Below are 14,272 nucleotides of genomic sequence, written 5' to 3'. Positions count from 1 at the left end.
AATCACTAAAGACTACATAAAACTCTCTTCTTTCTATGATTCTTATTATGGAAAAGACATGTCAAAAGAAATTAATAGAAAAAATTTCATTAGCTCACAATATAAAACTTTTCTTTCCCAAAAGCAATAGATAAGAAAAAAATGCATGATGAAATTTGCTCTCACCTTTTTCAAAAACTGGAATGGACTTTTACTCCCACTTTTTAATTACTTGAAACTTTTCTCTTGTGGGAGTAAAAGTTCTTAAAACATTGACGTCATTTTTCAGGACATGCGCCAGAATCGGCATCTTGACAAAAACTAACACAAATAAAGCTTAAGTATGGAAAAGGGATCCATACCCCAGAATCGGCATTTCCCTACTACTTCTCCTGCTCGTAAAAAGTGCCTTGAATTTCTTCACACTTAGCGTCAGTGATTTTATACGTGGGAGGATCCGTATACTGAACTTTTAACACGGTGAAAACCTCCTCAGTCCATCTCGGCGTATACCCCTTTTCAAAATTGGACTTTTTTTTTGTGATCCGCACTTTGTCACCTATTAAGAATTTTGGATTTTTTCTTTCTTCCTGTTTGCCATTCAGGTTCATCCAGACCTTATATTTATTCTTTTCATCGCTGGCTTCAACTGGAGTCATTTTGATGGAAGAGTGCTTTGTGTTGTTGTAATTTTTCACCATTTCATCTAAAACGGCAATTTATTTATTAGTGTTGTTGGCTGAAAAATATTTAAACATTCTCTCTTTCATCGTTCTGTTCCATCGCTCAACGATACAACTTTTTTCCTCGTTTTCAGTAGAATACAATTGCACTCCCAGCGCTTTCACGTGCTTGTTGTAAAATTCTTTTCCTTTGTCCACCCACATTTTGGTGCAATTTCTTTCTACGAAAATTTTTTTCAACGCTTCAGCCATTTCAATACACGTTTTGCTTTTTAATGGAACAATCCATCCATACTTTGAAAACACGTCAACCACCATGAGCAAATATTTTACGCCGTTGTTGAATTTTGAAAACGATTGCATGTCAACCAAATCTACAGCCCATATTTCATCGACGTCATTCACAAACACCCTTCTTCTTTTAAAACGGCGAATGATCGGTTTATGAAGCTCTTCTGCAAGCGGATCCGTCCATTTTAGACTGCTCTCAAGCATTTTTTTTTTTTGAAGAGACACCCAATCCAAATTTGGCTTTGGCTTCAATCATCGGCGTAATGAGCTTTCTTTCGTTGATTTTTTTTGAGTGGGGTTTGGAATGGAATTCATCTCCTCAAGCATCATTTGATCCGCCACATTCCTTTTTTGTCTGTCGTTGAAATATTTATAAACCTAATCATGGTGACACGCTGCATTGTCCACTCTATCCACCGGCTTACTCCATTCCTGATACATGTCGGTTGAAGTCAATCTCTTGTCCAAATTGTTCCCCGGCCCTGCAAAGTTCATTCCTGGAATGTGCATTTCTCCTGGAAACATAGCCCATGGAAGCTTGATTTTGCTCGACAGCTTATTAATCGATTCCACCGAGCCACCTCCTTTTGTTGCGGAAGAAACAAAGTTGCATTTGGTTGCTCCGCAAACATCGCAAGTCCCTTTCAACATATGTCTGTTGTTTTTACTCATCTCGTTTTTCAAGTGAACGGTTTCGGTTTCTCTTTTGCATTTAACGCAGTACATTTTGCATATATGGAAAAATAATTTTTTTTTTTCTTTATATAAAATGGAAGTCATTGATTTGTCATGGAACATCGGAAAAACAAAAAGAAACAACAACGCGCTTTTGCCGAGAAGCATTCGAGGTATCATCGTCGGAAAGGGCGGTTGCGGTAAAACAACGTTGCTTCTCAATTTGCTGCTTAGACCTGGATGGCTGGATTACAACCACTCGCAAGTCTTTGGCAAATCTCTTTTTCAACCCGAGTACAAAATACTCAAAAGCACCTTTGAAAAGAAACTGTCGAAAGAAATTATTCTAGAATTGTTCAACATTCAAAACAAAATCGAACAAAAAAACGCCAATCCTGAAGCCGTCATTGAAGAAATTTCAAAAAAAATGGAACGGAGAAACAGACATGGAGTGTCAATTTTTCGAAACTGCTGAAGACGTGCCTGAACCTGAATCCTTAGACTCATCCAAAAACAATTTAATGATCTTTGACGATTTGCAACTGACCAAACAAAACAAATGCGAAAAATATTACATCCGAGGAAGACACTCCAACGTCGACTGCTTTTACCTCGCTCAAAATTATTTCATGCTACCCAGACAAACCATCCGAGAAAATACCAACTTTATTTGCCTCTTTCCTCAAGACCAAAAAAACGTCGATAACATTTATCAAGATCACGTTTCAAGCGACATGAAAAAGAAGAATTTAAAAAGTTTTGCAGATATTGCTGGTTCAAGCCTAACGGATTTGTCGTCATTGATTTATCCTCTGAAAAGGACCATGGAAAATACAGAAGCGGATTTGACGATTTTTATTTTCCAAGTGTATAAAAAACATGCCGGGATTCTATTTGCTCGCAAAATCGAAAAATGATACACCCACAGTATCAAACAGCTCCATCAAAACATACTTTGAAAGACTCATCGAGCAAACTTTAAAACAAACAGTACGAAATGGCGCTTGTGGGGCTTGAGACGTATCGCAGTTACCCAAACATCACCTCTAAAAATAACGTTTTCAGATACAGTCCAAACGCTGGCTCAAACAGCTACACCATTTACATTCAAGAGGGAGCCTATGACATCAACCAGATCAACGAATACCTTCAAAGTAGTCTTCATTGAAATCTATATTGACATTTGGAAAGCCAGGAGCAACAACAAAATACTGGGTAGATTTTAACGTGAATAACAGCATTGGATTCGACAAGAAATGAATACACCTACGTGGAAAAAAGAGAAGACCCTTCCAATCCCAATAAAGTCACCAGTGTGATCGACACTTACGAGTCTGAAAATATTGTGAGAATTGAAAATACGGCGGTGATCCGAGTAACCAACGAAATTATCGGCTCGTCTTATTTAGACGGAAAAACGACAAACGACATTTACTCTTTTTATCCACAGGTTGAACCTGGCTACAAAATTGTTGAAAATCCTTTTCACTTGTTATACCTACCACTCGTTGTAAGCAAAATTTCAAGAACGGAAACGCAAATTGTCGATCAAAATGGAAACTTGATCGATTTTAGAGGAGAAGACATCATCGTCAGATATCACATCAGAGAAAGAATATCTATACGATCTTTTCTCCGGAAGCGCTTTCAATCGGTGAAAAATTTTTTTTTTCCTTTTCTATAAAAATGAGCAATTATCAAAAGATTAGATTAAACATTTCGCAAGGACAAGCTGACAAAATTAAAAAAGCCATTCAAGACAAAACCGACGTCAGCATAAAACTCACTCATCCAGATTTAGAAGGAAATCACATCATCGCAGTCACAAACTCGCAATTGAACAAAATTAGAAAAGCCTACAGCAACGGAAAAGGTGTCACACTCAAACTCAGCAAAAAACAACTCATGCACAACTCTAAAATCGAAGGAGGGTTTATCAGTGCGCTACTCCATTTGCTCGGCATGCTAGGAAGCACTCTAGCCACAAAAGTTGTCCCTGCTCTTGCCACTGGACTTCTTGCTGGTGTCGGCTCTTCTGCCTGTTCTGCCATGGTCGACAAAATCGCCGGACGTGGTGGTGTTTACTTGAACAAACATGGAAAAGGAATGAAATTAACCGCAGCTGGCTCTGCCTTATACTTAAGACCTTGGTCTAAAAACGTCAACGGAGACGGACTCTTCTTAAAAACGGGTAAAGGATACGAATCTGTTGGATCCAGTTTATTGCTCGGACCCAATTCACCCTTTTCAAGCATTCCCTTTTTAGGTGCCATTTTATAAACTTCTTTTAAAACGCTTTTAATGTTTTCAAAGAAAATACACTTTTACCCTTCCAATCTCTCCTGTGGACGAAATCATCAACGGTTTGCCCTCTTCTACAAACACATCTAACACGCTTGAAAAAGAAACTATTTTTGAAACTCGATACAGCTGCTCAGACCTATTCACTAAATAAACCTTCACTTCATCCTCAATTTCTTCTCTAAACTTAAAGCTCTCCGAAAAAAATACCGCTAGTCTCCATTGAAAATATCAACACTCCTTTCTCTAAAGCCACTCTAAATTCCAATGTTGGCCTTATCATCTTACACATATCACTAAACCTCGAAGCCAAAATTCTTCTCTTTGACTAAAAAGAATAGCGCTCACTCAAATTCACATTTTGAACGCTTTCCGTCTTAATTTTATACGCAAAATGGTCTAAAGATCTCACGGCAATTTCCAAACTTCCCGCATTCAAATTCGACTAAGTCAACTCGCTACACTTTTCATCGTTTTAAACGCGTTGCTTATATAACTCTCAACACCCACATGCAACGACTCTTCAAAATCAAACACGTACTCCTCAAACTGATCTTTTTGCAGATCCACTTCAAACATTAAATTTATCGTTGTTTTTGTTTTCACACGAATTCCTTCTTTACTTATGCTCAAACACACCATCCTCATATTATTGAACAAAAGATCAAACAACGCTTTCATTTCACCTGCATGCTTTGTTCTCGCTAGAAACATTTTTTAAAGAAGAAAATAAATTTAAATCATTGCGGTAAGAAATTTTTATTATCACGGGAAAAAATCGTGTGACAAGAAATATTATGACAAGAAAATATTATAACTTCAGCACGTGAAGAAAACATATATTATAACAACTTATTATTTTAGCGAACATTTTTTTTGAAAAAAAGGTAAGTCAACAAAAAAAAACACATCAAAATTAACTGTGGAAATAATATCAAAAAGCCAGAACCCGGGCTAGGAATTAAAATATTACGACAAGAAATATTATTTCAGCGCAGATTTTTTTGAAAAAAAGGTAAGTCAACAAAAAAACGCATCAAAATTAACTATGGAAAAAATATCAATAAGCCAGAACTCGCACTTTCTAGTAGTGTCGGCAAAAAGATATCTAAAATCCATCTAATATACATCTAACATCTTTTTGTCTGCTAGGTTTACCCTACTGTCTCATTATGACCTGCTCTACCCTAAAAGCGTCATACTACTTTTTGGAGCAAAGGCATGTGAGCAGACTAGACAGTGAAATTCAAGACTAAAAGTTTGGAATATCACAGTCTAGTCTACGCACATGTCTTTGTTCTTAAACTCTTGATAATGCCTTTCCATCTTTTCATTTTAATGTCTTATTAAAATTTTACATCTTATTAACTATGGCCTTGGAAAAATAAGAGTGAATCTTTAATTACATATGATAGCCAAGTTTGTAATTGGCATCAAGTAAACTCACAAATCTCTTCCGATGCATTAATTTTTTTCTTTCTTATGCATTAATTGTCTCAGCCATGGTCCATGGTCCATAGTCCATCAGTAAAACCTTTTTTCAACTCAGCTGAACTGATCTTTGACATCAACGAAAAAAACAAACTAAAAACCTTTTGAATTGGGACGAGACTTGACTTTTAAAAAATTTTTGTAATCAAGCCAAGCTTAATGTTTAAAGATGAAAGCGAAATGTCACGCATTTATTAATTGATCAAATTCCACTCATCATCTTTTGGGTTCACAGGATATCTTTTACAAAACACTGCCGTGACTGTCTCAAAGACAAATGAAGTAGTCATGCTTTTCAAATCCACCAAACGTATTACCCATTAATTAGAACGTATTTCCCATTAATTAAAAAAAATCATTTTAAGATCTCTACAGTTATCTATTGTACACAATCAAAATTGATTCTCACGGTGGTAATGACATAATAAGGTGTTTTACGGGTAATACAAAATTACACAATTGCTTCAATTCTTCACAATTCTCCTTTTTTTTCTTCTAAGTTTTATGAGCAATTTTTTAATCAAAGCTACACCAAATGACACATGTACTTACTTTAATAACAACTCTTAGTGAATTTTAAAACTTTATAAATGCAAGCATGCAAGAAGCATTATATCCGTAAACCTTCTACACACCTCCCATAATGCCTGGAACATGTTATCATAGATTGTAATTAATATGCAAAACTTATCAGTGCTGCTGAGCTCACTCTTAATTGTGAAAAACCAAATTGAGTTTAACCGCTTTCAAAGTAAATTGAAAACTCAGAAATTCGGGAATAAAATAGCACAGGGATTAAAACAATTATACTTTATATTTTTAAGATAATTATTGAAAAAATAAGGATTGCTGATTGCTATCAGCTCAGAGGATTGAACCACTAAGTTACCGAGCTCATAAAAAGAACACTATAATATAGTAGCCAATAGTACTAGAAAACTTTTTCCTAATAATAAGAAACAGTTTAGAGGAGACCGGGGTTAGTTGGCTACTGGGGTAAGTTGACACACTGCGTTTAACTTTGCAATTTTCCACCAGAAGTTTCCAAAACTCAAATGAAACCTTTCGACTTAACTCATTCATCTTTCAGTGTAGTATCAAGGCTAAAAGCGCATGAGCATAGAAGTTATAGTGATTTTTGTGCTTTTTTTTATTAATTTTGTAACTCTTCTAATTATATTACTTTTTCAAGTTTAAAAAGCACTAGCATTAGCTACAAGTAAACTCGAATAAATGTAAGTGTTGTATGGTTCACTCTAACCAGTCACTTTTTGTGATTCTTAATACATCGCATTTTTAGGGATTTATAAGCCATTTCGTGAGCAAAAAGCTTTTGGGGTTAGTTGGCACAAAGATTGCGGGGCTAGTTGGCAACATGTACCAGCTTACAACTTTTCGCATCAGCCGTAAATTCACATAAGTTATATAATACTACAGATCTACAGACATGAGAAATTATATAAGAAAATTAGACAGGCCTGTAAGTTCTAAAAATGTTACAAAAAATGCTGTTGATGCTACTTTGATAGAAGAAAAGTCTATCCGATCGACTTGAGGGCAATAAAAGTTAATGTCAAAAAATATTGTTGGATAAATGTTATCAAGAGTTTTCATAAAAAAGATGCGCTTGAAATAGATGCTTAATGTTGCTAAACTTGTCTCTTTTTATATGGTGTGCCAACTTACCCTGAGAATATAGGCAAGTAAATTGGTACATTTCTTTTCTTTTTTGGAGGCCCTTTTTGGGCCACCAATAGTTTTTTTTTTTAATGTTTGGCACTTGAACATGCTTGCCAAATTCAAATTCTTTTGAAGTGCAATTTGATACCCTCAAAAAAGTTCACCCAGAAATGCACAAAGCTCAAAAACTAAAACTGTAGCCCCAGTCTCCCCTACTACTACAGTGTCCAACTTGGGTGTAGCATGTTTAAATGCTCATTTAATCGAAGTTGTTGCTCTGGTTGTTACTGTTGTTAATGACATCATCCAAAGTAGGGGCGAACCAATCGTAGTTAATAAGTATATTTTGTATGGTAATAGAATTAAAGCGTAATTATAGCTATTTTATAGGATTTTATGTGTTTATAATTAAAGTTAAATTGAAAGTATTTTGTGTTGCGATTTTTTTAAAACTGTATAAAAGAGATTAAAGCTGTAAGTGAATTTACTAATTTCACTGGAAGTAAATTGTAATGGATCCGTTGGTGATCACCATGGTGATACCAATTATGTATTAAATAATTCCAAGATTTTTACTGCTTTTTCATTTTCATTTGATTTTATCGAAGATGTTTTTTTTTACTTATATTTTATACGCTATTTGTATTAAAAAATAAAACATTAAGTCTAAATTAAGATTATTTACGGTGATCTGCACGCTATTAATAAATGCCTGTTGCTGCACAGACGTTCGTAAATTTGGCACTTTGGTGTTTTTATGATAGCAAGCACTCAACACAAGGTTTTTCATAGTTAATTTTGATGCGTTTTTTTAATTAAAACTGCTTTTGAATCGTCTTCCTCCCTGTGATGGATTCTTATCCATCAAATACTTAACTTTCATGTTCGAGATGAAAAAAATTCCCAGCAAACGAAGAAACAAAGAATTCCTAGCAAACGATGTCAATAACAATTGACTTCTTTTAATATACTTCTTTTAAATAACTTCTTTTAAAAAACCATCTTTTAATAAGATCTTCTAATTCTTAAAACCATGTTTTTACTTGATTAACATGTTTGTCCAAAGTTTATCATCCCTCTAAAGTCCATCAATCCATTTTCTATAGTCCATCAACATTTGTATATCTTTTGTACCAATCGTTGGCCAATTTCCTCTGAGTGTATCTGGATAAACTACTAATGCAATATCACTTTTTTAAATCACTAACCGTTTACGATTCCATTTATATCATTGTGAAAGCGAGGAAACCCACTCTTGCATCCACCGATTCCAAAAATGACGAATCAACTCTTGCATTCGACACCATTGTTTCTTGGGATAGTAACCTTTATTATCAGCTAAATCAGAAAACTTTTCTCCAATTTGTCCAATTAAGAGGACGTTTACATGGAATTTTATTTCGGGCGAAACAAAAGTTAAAGTCGTAGCGGAATGAAAGTCATAATCGTTCACATGAGCTTTCATTTCGGACGAAATGAAAAATGTATTCATTTCGGGGTGGCCATAGTAAAGTGGTCCGTAAAATTTAACTAAGCGTGCATTTCAAGCTTTATTTCAAAATGGCACCTATAAACAATTATATATACAAGTATATTGCTTCGTTGACCAGCTGTCTTATTTCAGCTTTAGGTAATATAGCTATGGTTACAACATTGGTGTTGCTTCATTTATTAAGTTTAAATCGTAATCAACTGTAACTCATTTCTTTTATGAACATGGATCTTCAAAAAATTTCTAAGCGTCACCAAAAAAATATTAAAAGTTTTGTAATAATACATTTCGCCTGGTGAATGTAAACAGATGTGTATTTTATTAAAGACCAAAATGAAAATATTTCATTTCTCCCCGACATAAAAAACGTGCTCTAAAAGTTGGTTAGGAATCAGTGGTATATCATCTTTAATATCATCAGTTTGATATGTTAGTGGCCTAAAGTCTGAAAAACTTTCATAACATGATTTCCGTTTTCGTGAAATTGTCTTATAACGAATTTTGTTACTATAAGACATGTACCAGAAAAAATCTGTTCGTGTTCTGATGTGGTGTTTACGGAAACCGTGCATCATTTTAAATAGCTAATTTTTTAAAAATGTCATTATAATAATATTATTCAAAACTTAAACAACTCTGTTATCAAAACAATTAGTTTTGATTGAAATGTCATCAATTCAAGATAAGAAGCGAGAAAAAAATTTTGCATTTTCTCGTTGAAAATCCTGGTGTATAAAACAAAACATTTTCTAAAGAGCTGCAGATTGCTTTGAGAACAGTGCAGAGCGTTGTGAAACGATTTAAGGAGACTGATACAATCAAAAGAAAATCAGGAAGTGGAAGAAAAAAATGTTTTCTTAGATGAGATCTTGGTAAAAAAGTGAAAGATGCCTTAGACAAAAAACCGGAGATTTCTGTTCGAACTTTAGCGAATATATTTAAGACAAGTGCTTCCACTATACAAAGAGTAAAGAGATATTGTGGCTATAAATCTTATAAAAAGAAAAAAGTTCCTCGTTGTGAAGAAAAGCAAGAAAATATCAAAATTCAATGTTCAAAGCTGCTCTATAAAAAATTATGTGCTAAAAAATCTTGTTTGTTTATTGACGATGAAATATATTGTGCTGCTTATTTCCGATCTCTTCCAGGACACCGATATTATTCAGCAATTAATTGCAAGAAACTGAATTCCAATTATAAATGCGTTAAAATGCAAAAATTTGCTAAAAAACTCTTAGTTTGGCAAGCAATTTGTGAATGTGGTGAAAAAAGCTCTTGTTTTGAGACTACGGGAATAATGTACACCAAAATATACATAAAAGAATACCTCAAGAAACGTCTTTTGCCGTTTCGTCAGGTTAGAATTATTTTGTTCTATCTCCCATTTTAAACGTTGAAAGAAAGTTTTAGATTTTTTTCTATAAGTAAAGATTACTTAAAATTTTACAATTACTTTTTTTAAAAGTAACTTATTTTTAAAATAATTTATGTTTAAAGAAACTATTTAGGAAAAAAAAAATTTAAAAATAAAATGTACTTTAAAAGTCATCATTACTTAGTAAAATTAAAAATTCATTTTCTCCCAACGTTTAAAATGGGAGATAGAACAGAATAATTCTAACCTGACGGTTTTTAAGAACACACACGGGTAACCCATTATTTTGGCCCGACTTAGCATCATGTCACTACTTTGTCCCAAACTACGTCCTATCGAAAGGAATTGGGTTCTTGTCAAAAGAAAACTAAGGTCAATGTAAAAGAAGCCAAAAACATTAGAGACTTCAAGAATAAATGTATTAGAGCTACCAAGAAAGTCCAGCCGAGACTGTGCAAAAGCTGAGTGTAAAACGCAAAATGCGTGCGTTCTCACGTACAAAACTTCACAAACTTTCTTAAGTGAAATTTAATAATATTAATATGTGTACTTTCAAAATATATATAACATTCAATATCGAAATACAATATTTAAATAAATATTTTTTATAATGTCCGCGCAGATTTTTTCTGGTACATGTCTTATAACCTTTTGGCAAAATAATAAGATATTCCACATTCGATTTTCAACATTTTGTTTCTGCTACAGGAGCGTATTAAACCTTTTTTGTCTAACTTTGGCTCTAAAGATATAACTTTACTTAATAGTGATAATGACTTTCTTTTTAACAGACTTTAGTATTCTTCTTCGAAACTTTCTTTTTGAGCATTGATTTTCACTTTCTTGATATTTATCTATTATTTTTCACCTAAATTAATTTTACATTGACAGTCGCTTAGGAATCTATGTATCCATTAGTTTTAGGGAATATCCGGGACCCGATAGGAACCGAACGAGACCCGACCCGAAAGGGTATCGGACACTGATAAGAGCCAAATAAAATTTTATTAGACCCCGATAACCCGATAACTCTGATAAGATTGGGTAACTGAAATTTTTCTTACCTGACCTTGATCAATCTTTCGGGTAATTTAAACTATCGGTATCCAAAAGTTATTTATCCTATCGCTACCCGAACCCGATTTCTCGTTAAAAAAATAATACCCGAACGGTTCTGTTGTCGGGTATTTGGTGAAAAAGGTCCAATTTTTTCAAAAATGATTGATATATTGATATATTGATTGATATATAAATGATTGTAATTTGTAAAAAAAAGTGCCAAAAGAGGAATATAACCGCAATAATCGCAACAATCTCAATATTACATGGCATTTGGCACTAATGAAAAAAAAAGACACTTTGGCACACATTTTTAACTAAATTTCATATACTTCGTCATGCTATTTGTGCAATCTGGATGGTAAAATTACTGCATCTCACCATTTATTTGAAGAACTCGGCTCTGATTGGTCGTTGCAAAAACATCCAAGGAAAGTCAAAACCAGCAAAAGCGGATCGTAAAGCGTCGTTGTGTGTCAGAATTGTTTCCTTTTCCATTTCTTGAAATGAGGCGAGATTTTAAATTCAATTCCAACGAAGCCTAAAAGAGCAAAATATTTCAAAAATGTTTGCTATCCAGTCACGTTTTCAGTCATCATAAAGTCTAGGCATTGTTGATACTGAAAGAAATAGTGAACGAAGGGAGTGAACGTGAAAAAGACATTCCTAAAAAGTGTTGGAGTCTTCAGATCCTGGTGACCTACTTCCCCATGAAAGCCGAAAAGCCAGATAGTACATCGCGATAGAAACGTTTCCTTATTTCACAGTATTTCCCAGAACTAACTGATTTTAAAAAAGGAACTTATCAACTGTCGGGGAAGTTCATCAGCTGCAAACTTTTAACATCGCGATTTTTGCAATTTTTAAAAATCTTTTAATAATTTTCAGGACCCGAACGGTGATCAAGCCAAAAACTGAACAGGTATGGGTTTTCGGATGTTAAAAAATTCAATGCCCAAACAAAAATTTATTGGTTTTGGTACTTTAGCTATCTTTGCCCGTTAGCCCGTTTGGTCAGTGTTTTGGGTGCTCGAGCTATCGAGTATTTAACAGGCCTATACCCATGGCTGCCGAGAAGGAAGGGGGGATGAATTTTCTTTCATGAAGTTTCATTTATTCATCACTTATCAAATCTTATTTATCGCTTCCATAAAAATCTTAAAAAACAAAAAAGTATGAGTTTTTAACAAAATATGCTGCTCGTTATTCTTTCTATTTTTCTTTTGTAAATTTAAAGTTCAAATTTTTTTTCAATCGAATTTCAATTGAAATTAAAATTGGAACTTTTTCAAAAAAAATATAAAGAAATATACCACAATTGATTACCAAAATGAGACACAGAAATGGAAAGATTTATTAAAACGATTATTAGATGTAATTTTGTTTCTTGCTGAGCGTGGATTGGCCTTTAGGGGTGTTACTCATTTTATTGGAGATTCGAACAATGGAAATTTTCTTGGAACTTTTAAGTCATTACTATCCGCTTTTAGAAGAACATTTAAGAAACTTAAAGCAGACACAAAACCATAGGCAGATAATGCAACTACATTACTTATCGGCAGACATTCAAAATAAGTTCATATCATGCTGTGCTGATTACTTGAGAACTTGTATTTTAAAGGAAAGAGAGACTATGAAATATTATTTCCTTATTGCAGACGCAACACCCGATTCTGCGCTTATAGAACATACTACATTCATTTTATGGTACGTTACTATTAAGTCCAACTAATTTGAAATTATGGAAAGATTTCTTGCATTTGTTGGCAGCATTAAGAAGACTGGAGAAGATATTGCTAACCTAATTCTTGAAACGCTAGAAAGATATAATATTCCTATGTGGCTGTCTCGCACAAGGATATGATAACGGCTCCAACATGAGATCTTTAAAAATGCAAAAGCACGGATTTTGCAAATTAATCCATTAGCAATATTTTCTGCTTGTGCATGTCATAATTTATGTGGTGTTCATGCAGCAGAATCTTGTATTCAAGTTGTAAGATTTTTTAGCACTATACAGAAATTATACAATATATTTAGTGGTAGCACACAAAGATGGGAAATATTAAAAAATAATGGTGGATGTTCTTTTTATGCAATGTGAAATACACGCTGGTCTGCAAGAATCGAAATTGTTAAACCATTTGCTGAAAAAATTAATAAAATTAAAATAGCAACAGACTCTGTTTTGGAATTAAACTTAACGTCGGCAACTAGATCAGATCTTAACGGAATAAGAAGATATATGGAATCTTTTGAATGCTCATTACTGGCAAAAATATGACACAAATTTCTTGCAGCTATAAATTACAGAAGTAATGTTTTACAAGCTCATAATGCAACAGTTGATGAAGTAATAGCCAATTTTTCAAGTGTTCTTGTTGAATTAAATACAATAAGAGCGAGTTGGGATACTATTTTAAATGAATGTAGATTGTTGGGTACATCTTTACAGATAAACAGAATTTTCAGGGAAAAAAATTCTAAAAGGAAAAAAGCAGCACAAGAGTTAAAAAGGACGCCGATAGAAGAATTTAGAGTTAATATTTTCAATATTTTTATGAATAGCATAATTGGAAATAAGACAAGAAAATTTAATGAATCAAAAGAAATAGATTCTTTATTCAATGTATTATGGTTGTTCCGTGAATTAAATAATCAAAAGATACAAAATATATGAAAATGATATCAATGATCATCTTAGAGATGAAATAATACATTTAAAATCAATTTATAAAGCCAATACACAAGATAATTCTCTTCAGCCTGTTGAATTATTAAATGATATTAAAAAAACAAACTTGATTTGCTGTTTCCAAACATAATTGCAATAAGGCTATTTTGCACAATTCCATTGACAGATGCCCAAGCAGAAAGATCTTTTAGTCTATTAAAAAGAATAAGAAACGTATTAAGATCAACAATGACACAAAACAGTTTAAATGGCTTTGGACTTTTATCTATTGAAGCAGAAATGGCTATAAAAGTTAATTTTGAAGAAGTTTTTAGTTTGTTTGTGAGTCGAAAGACTCGCACAGCTCTATAGTAAAAAGTGTTTAACAATACATTTTGTCCACCTTTTTTTTAACTTTAACTTTTAAAAAGATTTAAGTAATTTTCATTTTTAATTTTCAATGGCCAGAGCACACTTCTAGCGTTCCTGGGTATACGATTGATCATAATGAAGGCCCGTTTAGAAAATTTCCCTAGGGCTCGATGTTTCTCTCGGCGGCTATGCCTATACCC

This window comes from Hydra viridissima, unplaced genomic scaffold (assembly GCF_058129835.1).
Source record: "Hydra viridissima isolate aposymbiotic clone 2 unplaced genomic scaffold, HvirCarnegie_v1 scaffold_12, whole genome shotgun sequence".
NCBI classification, from domain to species: domain Eukaryota; kingdom Metazoa; phylum Cnidaria; class Hydrozoa; order Anthoathecata; family Hydridae; genus Hydra; species Hydra viridissima.
Note: the sequence above shows the minus strand (reverse complement) of the source record.